General features: G+C 41.9%; 1 protein-coding gene across 1 annotated transcript in view; it reads left to right on the top strand.

Moving 5' to 3' along the window:
• The first annotated feature begins 4,804 nt into the window (after positions 1 to 4,804).
• The window catches only part of DDX24 (DEAD-box helicase 24), a 37,353-nt gene continuing 28,506 nt past the window's right edge, over positions 4,805 to 13,651 (top strand). Inside the window, 1 exon segment of the mRNA XM_042454886.1 lies at positions 4,805 to 4,927. The gene's annotated coding sequence lies outside the window, so the exon portion shown is untranslated.

Below are 13,651 nucleotides of genomic sequence, written 5' to 3'. Positions count from 1 at the left end.
GCCTGTTCTTTTGACTTCACGCACATTCTAATTATACTTTTATATCAAACAGACATTAGGATACAAGGGAACAACCAGAAATGTTTCTGCAAATGACAAGAATGAAACTATGAAGCAGCAGTTTCTTGCAACCAACTGGAAACTGTTTTAAGTAATGTTCTTATTTTTATCAAGGCTTGTGAGTATGGTAGTTTAGCTTCTCTGTGCCAGGTATTATGTGCAGGCTGATATTTCAGTTTTTTCCCCCTTTACTCAAAGATTGCACGTGCATGCGTGCATATTGCATGCCACACACACGCCTACCTAAACACTTAAATAGATAAGTAGATATAGCTATATAGGCATGGTGATAATAGGCTTGCTACCCTTTCCTGATAAAGGCATCTATATTTAATAATTGAACCATATACTGACATTCTATCTAGCTGTTTTTCCTGTAGGTTGAGAATAAAAAATGAAACAACATGCCTCTTGAATTTCTGATTGGTCTGTTTCCTTTTAAAATGCCATAATGGCCTTGTTGCTGTTAACTGTCCTCGGTTCAACTTCAAACTCATGGTGCTCCATGGTGAGACATCTCCAAGTCCCTTGTCCTCTACTGCTCCGCTTAGGTCCTGCAAATCATGCCTGTGGTCCTCCCTGACTCGTAAGTAATCTATCATGGAGTCTTCCTCTTTTCTCCTACCCTTTACCTTCCAAGCATAATTGTCTTTCTAGTGATCTGTGCCTTCTCATTATGTGGTGAAATTAAGGCAGCCTCAATTTGATCATCTTGGCTTTATTGTTCTAGGACGCCTTTGTTTGCTTTTTGGCTGTCCGCAGTATCTAACCACTCTTTTCCAGTGCCACATCTCAAATGAGTTGATTTTCCCTCTCTCTGCTTTCTGTACTGTCCAGTTGTCGCATCCTTACATGGTGATGGGAATACAAAGGCTTGGATGATTTTCACTTTAGTGCTCAGTTATATATCTTTAACCTTTAGATTTTGTCTAGTTCTTTCATAGCTACCCTACCCATTCCTAGTCAAGGGGTATTTAATCTAATTACCAGGTGAAAAGTTTTACTCATCCAGAAAAAACCTTGAAGTATTGTCTTTCATTTTATTCTTTACATAGAAGATATTATCTCTACTAACTGATGGTCACAAAATCTGTCTGGCTAATTTCAATGTCAAAATCTTAATTTTTTCCTGAAATGCAAGACCTCCTACCTGTTAAACACTTCAGACTGCACTGCATTAAGAAAAGCACAGTAATCCTATTCATTTATCGTCCCCTCCATGTTCAGGGGAAGAAGGTGCATCAACTCACCACTTCTACTCTCTACGCATTGGTCAAACAGGGTCAATTCATAGTGGAAACCTGCTCTATGCATATGGAACTTCCTCTCATAATGTAGGATCATACAGAGCTCATCACTAGGGCTGCATCTGCACTGCAGATTAATGCAGTTTGACACTGCTTTAATTGTCATGGCTCAATGCTAATGGACTTCTGGAATTTGTAGTTTTGTGGGATATTCAGCCTTCTCTGACAGAGAGTCTGGTGCTACACAAACTACAGATTTCAGTATTCTGGGGCCATGACAGATAAAGCAGTGTCAAACTGCATTAATTCTGTGGTGTGGACGCAGCCAAAGGGACCTATGCACACATAGCAGGCTTCCATTTACAGATTACCTTCTAGTGCATAAATAATGTTAGAGGCGAATAACTGGCTGACAGTACTGTCAAACATCACATTCCCTCCTGTATATAATTATAAACCTTATGAATGGGAATACCTGAATAGGGTTAGTATTACCTATCACTAAAACTCTGCTATGAAATGAAAGACATTACGCCATATTGCGGGAGCCTATATCCAAACAGAATCCTCTCCCTCTCTCTCAGAGCTGATGCTACTATGGCTCTTGACTATACACAACAATGATTTTACGTAACATGTATGAATTTTAGATGTGTTTTGAGTTGATGGGATGGTCAATTTGCTAAGTAGAGAATGGATGCACTGATGAAAACTTGGAACACCCTGCCTATTTAAGATGGCTAGAAGCAACTGTACAGTAGATACCATTACTATAGTTCCCATTTTTCCAGTACGTACTGGAAGCTGCTAATATTGCAATACGTAGTTCTATTGCACTGTCTGGCTCTAAATCTTTCTTCCAGAAACCTCCTGTTTGTGTCTCTGCCTGTGTGGTCACATTGTAAGAGAAGCTGTTCAAGCCATCTGTCTGTCTCATGCAGAACTTTAAAAAAATCCTCCATTATCGTAGCGTATAATTTAAACTACTTTTCTCCTATGCCAGAACAAACCTGCAAAGAGCTCTCTATCACACAGGAGAAAAATACATGCTGTGTCTTCTTGCAGTGTGTTTTCCACCTACATTACTTGGAATTTCTCCCCCCCCCCCGCCCCCCAATTCAACACACACACCAATTGTGCTACTCCACACATGCCACTTCTCTCAATGAAAAGCATGGGGGAGAGGGAGCAGAAGGAGTAGACAATGGCAAAGTAAGAGAAAATAACATGGTACTTATTCAGGTGATTATTTAATTCATACAGCTATGTATTAAGATCACTAATAGTCTCGCTGGGTCAGAATGGCTGACAATTAAGAAAGTGATATAAGTGTTTCGTGCCACGAAGAAACACGCCAGCCTTTTCCTGGCCTAATTCCAACTGTTAGTCACAAGGTTCCCAAATTGGGGCTGCGTGTATTTAGGCCACATCATGAGAAGGGACAGATAGCTAAAAAAAAAAAGGTGTGAAAGGGAAGACACACACCAAGAGGGATAGACTCAATTGGGAGGTCACAAACCTGAATCTACAAGACTTAAGCAAAGCAGAGGAGGACAGGGGGTCTGGATATGCCTCATCCACACCAGGGTTGCCATGAGTTGTCAATAACACTTGAGGGCAGTGAACAGCCGTCACCATGACCTGTGGCTACATATCATTCACCCAGCAATGCCCACCAGCCTCAAGCAGCGCAGCCCAGAATCGGCAGTCTTTCCAGATTATTTTAAATTGTTTAATTTTGCCTGATGAAGTTTTAATAGTGTATAACTTATTTGTCTTGGGCTGGTTCCCACTTGCGATTTACAACAGTTTAAAATACACCGGTATCAGTTAAATCGATTCAAAATAACCCTGGTCTTATCCCGCATTCCAATCATTTTTTTTTTTCTTCGTTCTCATTTACCAACTGATTCGCTTTAAGTGATCCTATTCAAATAAAACGGTGTATATATACCGTTTTATAGCCCTCCTGGATTGGCCCCTCCTTACTTATCTGCCCTTCTTTCTCCTTACTTCCTATCGACCCTTCGCTCTGGTAGTCAAGGTCTCCTGTCACAGTGTGGACTACCACTGCCCCCCTCCCGAATTCATCCTTCTCGCTTGCTGCCCCTTACTCCTGGAACCTTCTTCCCCCACATGCACACCTCATCACTTCTCTACCCCAGTTTCCTAACTGAGTTAAAGACTATATGTTTAGAGAAGCATTCCCAGAGGCTAGCCCTCTCTGACCCAGGAAGCCTCCTTTTAACCATCCATTAAGAAGCCAAGCCCTTCCTCCAGTCCATCTGCCTTGGTCCAGGCCTCGGAGGTGGAGGAAGAACTGCTGGACCTGATCTCATTCCTCAACACCACTCCCTTCTCCTTTTGTGTCGTGTCTTCTTAGATCAGGGGTAGGCAACCTATAGGCCTGCGGGCCGGATCCAGCCCGGCGAGGCCTTGGGACTGGCCCCAGCCCAGTCCTGCCGCCGATTGCCGCCGGGGCCTTTGGGGGGCAATTGTCTATCGAAGCCTCAGAAAACATGCATTTAATAACATTTTTTAAAATCAGCAATTTTTGTGTGTGTCCTCCATTTGAAAATTTTGTCCTACATTTGTCCCGGTTTATTTATTTATTATATTTTTTTTTTTAAAAAATTAATTATTTATTTTTGGCTTCGGCCCCCCGTTGTCTGAGGGACAGCAACCTGGCCCCCGGCTCAAAAAGGTTGCCTACCCCTGTCTTAGATTGTAAGCCTGAGGGCAGAACCGTTAACTAAAAGATCTAATGGGGACTTGAGTATCCCTGGATTTTGTTATTTGAAGATATAGTGTGTTAGTCTGTAGAATCATATGTAGAGAGATCTTGTAGCACCTTTGAGACTCACTGAAAGAAAGAAGTTGGCAGCATGGGGATGAAGTGTAGGAAGCTCAAACTGTGCTCTTTAAGGGGTTTTGGACTTCAGCTCCCAGAATCCCACATATTGGCCAACAGGCTGGGCTTCTGGGAGCTGAAATCCAAGATCTCTTAAGAGCACCCTTTCGGGGGAACCACTGTAGGCAATGGTTTTGGTGTAAAGATAATTTTGGACTTCAGCTTCCAGGTTCCTGTTTAAAAAATTAACATGTTATATCAAAAAACTACATGTAGAGAGAGAGATCTTGTGGCTTCTTCAGTGGTTCCCAAACGGTACCCTTTAGAAGAGAGTATGGACTTCAGCTCCCAGAAGCCTCAGCTATGCTGGCTATATCCTGGGATTCTGGGAGTTGAAGTCAATTCCCTTAAAGAGAGCACAGTTTGGGATCATGATGTGACTAGTATGTAGAGCATGGTCCCCAAGCTGCGCTCTTGAAAGGATTTTGTACTTCAGCTCCCAGAATCCCTGGCTATTAGCCACATGGCTGAGGCTTCTGGGAGATGGAGTCCAAAAGGCCTTATAAAGGGCACAGAATGGGACCACTGGCCTAATGAACAGGCTGGAGTTCATTATTACGTGGGACTCTCCCAGCCAGCCTTTCCTTTTCCGTACAGGGGAGGTTTGGAGGCTGCCGGTCGCGGAGTGATGACGTCAGTGGGCCGCGCCTGCCACCGCGAGGCGCCCGCGTGGCTGTGACTTCCGGAAGTGCAGCTGTTGAGGCTGAAGGTAAGGAAAGGGGCTCCCCGGGTTTTCCGGGCGAGGGTTTTGCTCAGAGGGGGCTTGCCTTGCCTTCCCTGAGGCTGAGAGAGTGTGACTGGCCAAGGCACCCAGTGGGTTTCATGGCCGAGCTGGGGATCAACCCTGACCTCCAGAGCTGTACTCCAAGACTCAACTGCTGGCCACGCGCCTCTCCGATTTGTTGCCTCTGGGCATCATCGCACATTTGCACCACCTTTGAGAATAACGGAAGACAGACTTTTGTAGACTTGGACCTACTTCCTCAGATGCATTTGGTGGATCGAAAGCCCAGGGCAGACCTTATATATTCCCGTCAGTGTGTGAGAATGCATAGGAATGCAAACTTTGTGGATGTGGGGTGAGGTGGCCTTTTATGTTTTAAGGACGGTCGTGAATCATAGACTTGGAGAGGACGATAGGACCATCCAGTCCAACCCCATTCTGCCATGCAGGAACTCCCAATCAAAGCACCCCCATTGCAGATGGCCATCCAGCCCTGTTTTAAAGACCCCTAAGGAAGGACTCCACTACCTTCCAAGGGAGTGTGTTCCACTGTCGAACAGCCCTTACTGTCAGGAAGTCTTCCTAATGAGGTGGAATCTTTTCCTGGAGCTTGCATCCATTGTTCCGGGTCCTGTTCTCTGGAGCAGCAGAAAACAAGTTAGACATCCTTTTAATAATTTAACAGGGCATCATATCGTCTTTTAACCTTCTTCTTCTCCAGGCTAAACATCCCCAGCTCCTGAGTCGTTCCTCATAGGGCAAGGTTTCCAGACCCTTCGCCATTTTAGTCCACCTCTTTGGACACGCTCCAGTTTCTCAATGTCTTTTCAGTGTCAGTGGGATATCACCTTATAGCATCTCTGGCAGGGCGACAGATGTCCTAACTGCAAGGAGGACAGGCACTGCAAAATGCAGGGCATTCAAGAAAAAATGTTGGACATTACAAATAAAAGCTAAAACACAAATCTAAAATCAATGCTTCTTAGTCCTGCTCAAAATGGAAGATATTTGGAATTCCTCCTGGACAGAAGGCTGAAATTTAGAACTTTCTGGAAGGAGGCTATCTGGTCACCCTGATCTCTGGTCCTTTGTTTCCCGGTTAGTGTTAGCTCCAAGTCTCAAGATTTAGCATGCTAATACGTATCTCTATGTTTGGCTGAGGTGGATTGTTTTGTACTTCCTTGTCAACAGCACAAATGTTGAAACACTTTCTGGGTGGGCCTGACCAAGGATACAGTGGCACTATACTTCTCTGATCTAGACACTATACTTTTATTGATGAAGGTAAAATCGCACTGGCCTTTTTAGCTGCCGCATCACACTGTTCACTCATGTTCAACTTGTGTCTACTTGGACTCCTAGTCCCTTTCACCCGTAGTTTCATTCAGCCAGGTGTCACCATCCTATATCTGTGCATTTCATTTTTTTTTCTAGCTAAGTACTAACCAGGGAAGTCTTGTTCAGCCAGGTGTCCCCCATCCTATATCTATCATTTCTAGCATTTCATCATTGGGGGACAAAGCAGGATGTTTGCCTAAATCCAAGGTTAGTAGATAATCCTATGATATTGGGAGGGTAGTGTGGGAGCTAAAAGATGATGTGATGAATAGGCCAAGAGACCTCCTGAGGCTGGGGGTTAGCTACTGTTAGTGTGTGTAGTGTGTCAGGAAGTGTTGCATGCTGAGGACACAGGCTATATAGGTCTGTCCCTGAGCTTTCCACTCACCCAATGCATCCAAGGAAGTAGGTTCAAGTCTACGAAGGTCAGGCTACCAACTTCTTGTTTCGTTAGTCTCAAGAATGCCCGTGATCCTTTTGCATAGTGAATTTCCAAACTAACCTGGGTATGTCTTTGAATTTCTACACCATTTGTAGGCTCTATCCTTAAGCATTTTAAATATTTTGTATTTGCATGTATGTACTGCTCCACTGATTTCTTTTTCTTTTTGTCCTCCTGCCACAGTCCTTTAAAGCAGATCTCTGAGAACTGTCTCTTTCTGTCAAGCCATTTGTAGTGCTCTCTCTCTTTGTTGTTCTTTTTACTGCCCTCCAGTCAGTCTCATGGCAACCCTATGGGTTGCCCTGTAGGCTCAGAACTCCTGGATTGAGTCCATCCATCTGGCATTTAGCTTCCTCGCTTTCTAGTACCTTCTACCTTCCTAGCAATGTCTTTTCTAATGAGTCATGCTCCTATAACATGATCAAAGTATGATAACCTCAACTTTGCCTTCTTTTACTGCTTTTACAGAGTCCAGGGAGGAATATGGGATATTTTTTCTCACCCCACAACAAGCCTTTAAGGTGATCACTCTGAAATGTCCCCTTTCATCCACCATTTTGTTTAGGACTCTGTCTCTATCCCTTTTTAGATATTGTTTTTGAATTTATATACTGCTCTTCACGAGTTCAGGGCAAATCCTCCCTAACAAGCCTTTAGGTAGATCACTCTGAGAAATGTCTCTTTTTCCTCACACCGATGTTTATCACACTATGCTCTTAAAGAGGTACTATTCCAGTGTGACTCCTCTAGCAGCCTCCTGTTGCATTCTGGGTGGCAGTTTTAAGGACTGAACTTCTCTGCCTGAGAATTCTAATCCCCTCCTTAAACTGCCAATCCCCGCATGCAACAGGAGGCAGCTAGAGGATCACACTGGAATAGACCTCTTTAAGAGCTCATCTGATAAACACCACCGTTTGTAGGGTCTTGTCTCTAAACATTTCTAAATGTTTATTATTTGCATTTATGTATTGCTCTTCCAAAAAAAATGCAGAAACTCTGATTTTTTCCCTCCTCTTGCAACAAGCTTTAGGACTAGATTGCTCCAAGAAATTGAGTAGCCCAAATTCAACTCAGCTTCGTCATGGAGTTGAGACTTGCCCTTGTGAAGCAAATCCCCATTGAAGACTATAAAACCTCTGAGAAATAACGCTTAGAATGAGCTGCATTCCCTGATTATTGTATATGGAGTTGATTTTTATATTGACTAGAATACACTAGCACCAGGTTATTTTATTTATTTTAGGTATTTATATCCCGCCCTTTAGCCCTAATGGCTCTCAGGGTGTGGCTTACATATTTTTTTTAATTCAGACAGTTCCCTGCCCTCCGGCTTACAATCTAAAAGCACGAAACAAAAGGAGAAGGGAATGATGGAGGGAAAGGGGATTAGGTCCAGTGGTTCTTCTCCCCCTAAGCGCTGGACCAAGGCAGATGGATTGGAGGAGGGCTCTTCCTTCTTCCAGGCTAGCCCTGATGGAACTGGATTTGCCTGGCAAACTCCCTTCAGCCGGCGGATGGCAGTTGTGGAGGGAGGAGTCTCCTTCCTTCAGGCTTAGTCCTGATGGAGCTGTGACTTGCCTGGCGAACTGCCTCTCAGGCCGGAGATGGCAGTTGTGTTATTGTAGTGGTTTCATATTGGACTTTGGAGGACAGGATTCAAATCCTGCTCAGCCATGTGCATCCTTAAGTGACCTTGGGCAAGTCACACTCTCTCACCCTCAGAAAAAGGCAGTTGCAAACCCCCGCTGAACAAATCTTGCCAAGAAAATGCCATGATAGGTTCAGCTTTCTAGAAGTCATTTCCATAAATTGGAAACTACTTGAAGGTGCACAACAGCAGCACAAAACACGTACTGGTAGATTAATGCTGTAGTCCACACATGTTTGTTAGATTTTTTTTCCTTCCCCTTTAGACTCAAAGGTGCTACTGGACTCCTTTATGTCAATTTTTATGCTACAGCAATCTAATGTATCTTCAAATACAATTTAATGCTGTTATTGCATGCAGCTACTGTGATGGATAACACTGATATTATGTTGCTGTTGGGTAGTTTCTTTGGAAAAAATCAAAGTCTATTTTTTCTCCTTTGGGATCTGATGAAGCATTAGAGCTCTCTGGCAGATAATTTATTTTCCCCTCCTCAAACTACAAACGTCAGGATTCCATAGGTCTAATCTGCATTGCAGAAATAATGCAGTTTGACACCGTTTTAACTGCCATGGCTCAATGCTGTGGAATGCAGGGATTTATAGTTTTGTGAGATATCTAGCCTTCTCTGTCAGAACTGGAGCCACAACAAACTAAAAATCCCAGGTTTCCATAAAATGGGCCTGGCATTTAAAGCAGTATCAGATTGCATTAATTCTGCAGTGCAAATTAGACCAGTTAGATTATATGCAGGTAATGGAATTTAAGTAGAATCATAGCACTATTATTGTGTAGAGGTTGAGTCTTCCTTTTCTGGAATTCCAAAATATTCCAAAATTATCCACATGGATGGCTGAGATAGTGATACCTTTGCTTTCTGGTGGCTCGTTGTACAAAAACTTTGCTTAATGCACAACATTATTATAATATTGTGCATAATGTTTCTTTCAGATTATGTGTATAAGGTGTATATGAAACATACATGAATTTCCTGTTTAGAATTGGGTCCCATCAGCAAGATATTTCATTATATATATGCAGATATTCCTAAATATTCAAAAATCCCAAACACTTCTGGTCCCAAGCATGCTGGATAAGGGAAACTCAACCAAAATTCAGTTTTGCATTTTGGTTGGCATTGTGGACAAATATTACAAGGATGCCACTCTGCATGGAAACCTAATGTTCTGTATGGAAACATAAGTAAAAGTGATAGCAGCTTTCATGCTACTCCTGAAATAGGCCCCAATCATACCAATGTTTCCAATTGGAGGAATGTTGCTCCCCAATATTACAGGGGTAGGAATAATTTGATGCTCAAGAGGCTATTGGGCTGCAATTTCCAGCATTACTCAACAGTGCTGGAAGTTGCATTCCAACAACATTTGGAGACTTACATGATTCCTACCATGGTTTAGTGTGTGGAGTATCACACTAGGAATAGGAAGATCCAGATTCATATCCTTGCTAACTGACTCATTAAGTGACGTTAATTCAAGTAAATAGACTCAGACCTACCGTACTGGAAGTACTGTTGTAAAGATAAAATGGGAGGAGTTTACGTATTTTTTTTTACTGTGGACTCCTTGGAGAAAAGACCAAATAGAGATAGGAAATGTTATATTTTGAGACTATAACTCTCGTAACCTTGCTGTTCGGGGCTTATGGAAATTGTAGTTCATGCTTATTTATTTCCCCACATTTCTTCCCATATGAGACCTAAGGCAGTCCACAATATCAGTTAAAACAAAATACAGGCAAAACTCAGTCCAAGATCTAGGACAGAATACAAATATAATAAATACAAATAGAGTAGACAGAATACAAATATAGTAAAATACTTCATTGCAGTTACTGCCATCCTTTCAAAGGAATAACTGTCTAGTTATTTGTCAGAGTGCGAGACCAGAATCCTGGACAATCAACCAGTCAGCTTGATTGATAAATCAACAGCACTTTATTGATAGTTCCAGAATCAGCAATTCCACATCACTCAGCTTCTTAGCTGAGACTGACCCCTCCCAGCCAAACCAATGCATAAATTCCCCCCTGCTCCACCCCTAGCAAAAGCCCGTGCAACTGGACCCCTCCTTCCCCTCACTAGTTCCCATCCTCCATTCCTTTTCCCTGAGCTGCTCTTCTCACAGAAACGAAACTGCATTCCCAGCCTCGGCAAGCCAGATCTTCAAGGACATCAGATAGTCCACACCTGGTCCAGCCTAGCACTACATCTCACTATCTCTAAAGCCTAGCCAAAGTGCAACCCATCCCCCCAGCATCCACAGTTTCAATACATCTGATAGAATACATCAGGATTCTAACATTATTTTATCATTTGCTTGTGTATCATACCTGCTGATGGATATCTTCTGTTCTCATTTAACACAGTCAAAATATTTGGCCAGTATTTGATCAATCACATGTCCAGTCCTGTGTAAGTTCCATTAAATGTTTTATGGGAGGATGTCTCCAAGATTATCCATCCTTCCATGTCTTATTTTTCTGTCTGTGGAATAAGAAGTAATGCTAAAAATGTATTTCTTCTATAATTCCCATTTCAACCTTTTATCGGTGTCTTCCACCAAGTTCCAAGTCCAGAAATTCCAAGGTGGCAGCTGCCAGTTACAGCATAAGTTACATGTGCTTGCTGAAAGTATTTAAAAACAATACAGTTAATACCAAATTTGGAACAAAATATGCTCAGAACAAAATATGTGGAACCAAATGTTCCAAAACCAGGAAGAGAAGACAAGCACATTAAGGGCATATTGAGGCATGTTGCAGTAGGAGTTGCTCAGATGAGTGATGATTTCAGTTTCTGCACACATGAAAAATTTATCAATAAAGTCCCAATAGCTGTTACAACCTTTTATATAAGAGGACTATCATAGGAAGAATGTACCCCTGTGTTAGGGAGAGCCATTATGATATCCATTGTGTGTACATATGTGTCTTTAATTCACAGTTTGGTTTATGGCAACCCCATGAATTTCATAGGGCTTTTTTAGGCAAGGAATACTCAGAGGTGGTGTTCCTGACATATATGCTCTCATGGTTTGTGACCATTAGAGGGAAAGATCATTGCTGGGACAGAGTGCATGTAATTTACATTTGAAAATTCACATGTTGAGTTTCCTGGGCTCTTTCAGGCTACACAATTCTAGCATTATTATTTTACTTTAAGTGCCGTGGTTCTGTCCTGCAGAATCCTGGGATTTGCATTTTAGGGAGAGTTGTCTAGATTTCTTTAACAGATAGCTCTAGTGCTTCAGCGGACTGCAAATCCATTCCATAGGGTGCAGACATGGCAGTTAAAGTAGAATCATTGTGCTATAATGCATAGTGTTAAAGAGAGCCCTAGGAAGAATGGGAAAGGCAGACAATCCCTGCCAGTCAGTGTAGGTTGTCTTTCCCTAACCTGGTGTCCTGCAAATGAGTTGAACTTGTTGTAATTCCTATTTGCCATCAAATCAACTTTGATTTTAGGTGATCCTATGAATGAAAGACTTCCAAGAACCCTATTCAGGTCTTGTAAACTCAGGACCATAGTTTATATTGTGTATTTCCAGGCTTTTCTTTCACCTTTGTGTGTCTCAGCAGCTGAACATCACAGTGCTACTCATACTTCTCATCTGCTCTACCTCAGTACCTGGTTGAATGCCTTCAACCTTGCAGTCTCACCTTCTAGCACTCTCTCTTGTTTCAGTTTGGATTGTCTCATCATAGGGCTTTCAAGATAAAAGATATTTAGAAGTTGTTAACCATTGCTTCTTTGCAGTAGTTAGAATTAACAGTGGTGCCAATGCTGTTGTCTCTGAGAGATCCACAAGTATTAACCTCTAGTGCAGTGCTTATGCCTGGCAGATTTTTTTACACATACAGTACCTCTCTTCAGCAAAAGCCTGTCTGACTTGGGAGAACCATACTAATATCAATGCTAACATCAGCACAGAATTAAAATATATAGCCATGTTAGTCTGTAGAATCAGTATGTGGAGAGATCTTGTAGCACCTTTGAGATGAACTGAAAGAAAGAAATTGGCAACATGAGCTTTCATAGACTTTAGTTCCTCAGATGCACTGAGTATTAACTCACAGGAGTAAACAATCTCATCACCATAGAAAGGCAGTTACCATTATCCTTATCTACATGACTATTGATGGGATAGTTATGGCAGCTGTAGTTCAACACATTTGGAGGGTTCTTCAGTAGCAAGGAGAGTTCATGTGTAACATCAGACAGGCTGATGTTCAGATTGAGTACAAGACACCCTCTTCGGCATCTGTGTAAATTATCTTGTATTCCATTTTTAGTTGATGTACTTGGACTCATGTTAAAAAAGAAAAGGGGCTGAAAAAGTGACCCATAGTTCTCTGGAGCCTGTCTGGAATGGGAAACAAATTGACAGGTTAATTTATAGGGTTAATTCTGTTATTAAGCATACAGTTTTAGGCCCGCATTCTACAACAACGACTAAAGGTAGATTTTGGCTTATATATTATATTTCCCTCATGACCTGGAATGGCAGGGTGGTTGTACTTAGTTCTGCTTTTATAATTAATTTTCTAATTACTTGCTTAATCAGCAAGACTCTAATTGAACTACTCAGTATGGAATTTTTTAAAGACTAATTGAAGTACTCAGTATGGATTTTTTAAAAAGCGAATAAAGCTATTGTGTGAGAATATTCTTCTTGCATGCAAAACATGTACTGTACCATTGACCCATGGTCCTTTTCTTTAAATAACTCCAGAATCTTGTATTTTCTAACCACATTTTGTTTTGTTTTTAAAAATGGAAGTACTTATCTGTTTGATCATCTGACTCTTGAGTAAATAATCAATATTGTAATGAACTTGGGGGTTTTGTAGTTGGGGTGATGAAGCCTTAGGCAGTCATCAGTTCAGGTACTATAATGTGCCAGGTGCCAGGCTGATGGACACATCACTCTTTGGTAGATTGTTCAGATCTAGGAAAAGTGTTGTCAGAGGAGCCAATATCATCCAGGGAAGATGGGTAAGAGAAGCACAAAAGTGAGATGCAAGGGCTGGAGAAGACAATTGAAGGGGATTTTCTGTATTTCTTTATTGTTTTAATTCATTTATATTCCACCTTTCTCCCAATAATGGGAAAATTCAAGGCATCTATCAATATATTGAAAAACAATATGGATTAAAGCTATCTTCTTCTAGTTGTTAACTGCCCATGAGTTGGGCCCGACTCATGGCCACCCCGTGGACGAAAGATCTCCAAGACCCCTATCCTAGAGGACCAGATATC

This window comes from Sceloporus undulatus, chromosome 1, assembly GCF_019175285.1.
Source record: "Sceloporus undulatus isolate JIND9_A2432 ecotype Alabama chromosome 1, SceUnd_v1.1, whole genome shotgun sequence".
NCBI classification, from domain to species: domain Eukaryota; kingdom Metazoa; phylum Chordata; class Lepidosauria; order Squamata; family Phrynosomatidae; genus Sceloporus; species Sceloporus undulatus.
Note: the sequence above shows the minus strand (reverse complement) of the source record. Positions and strands in the feature narration are given on the sequence as shown.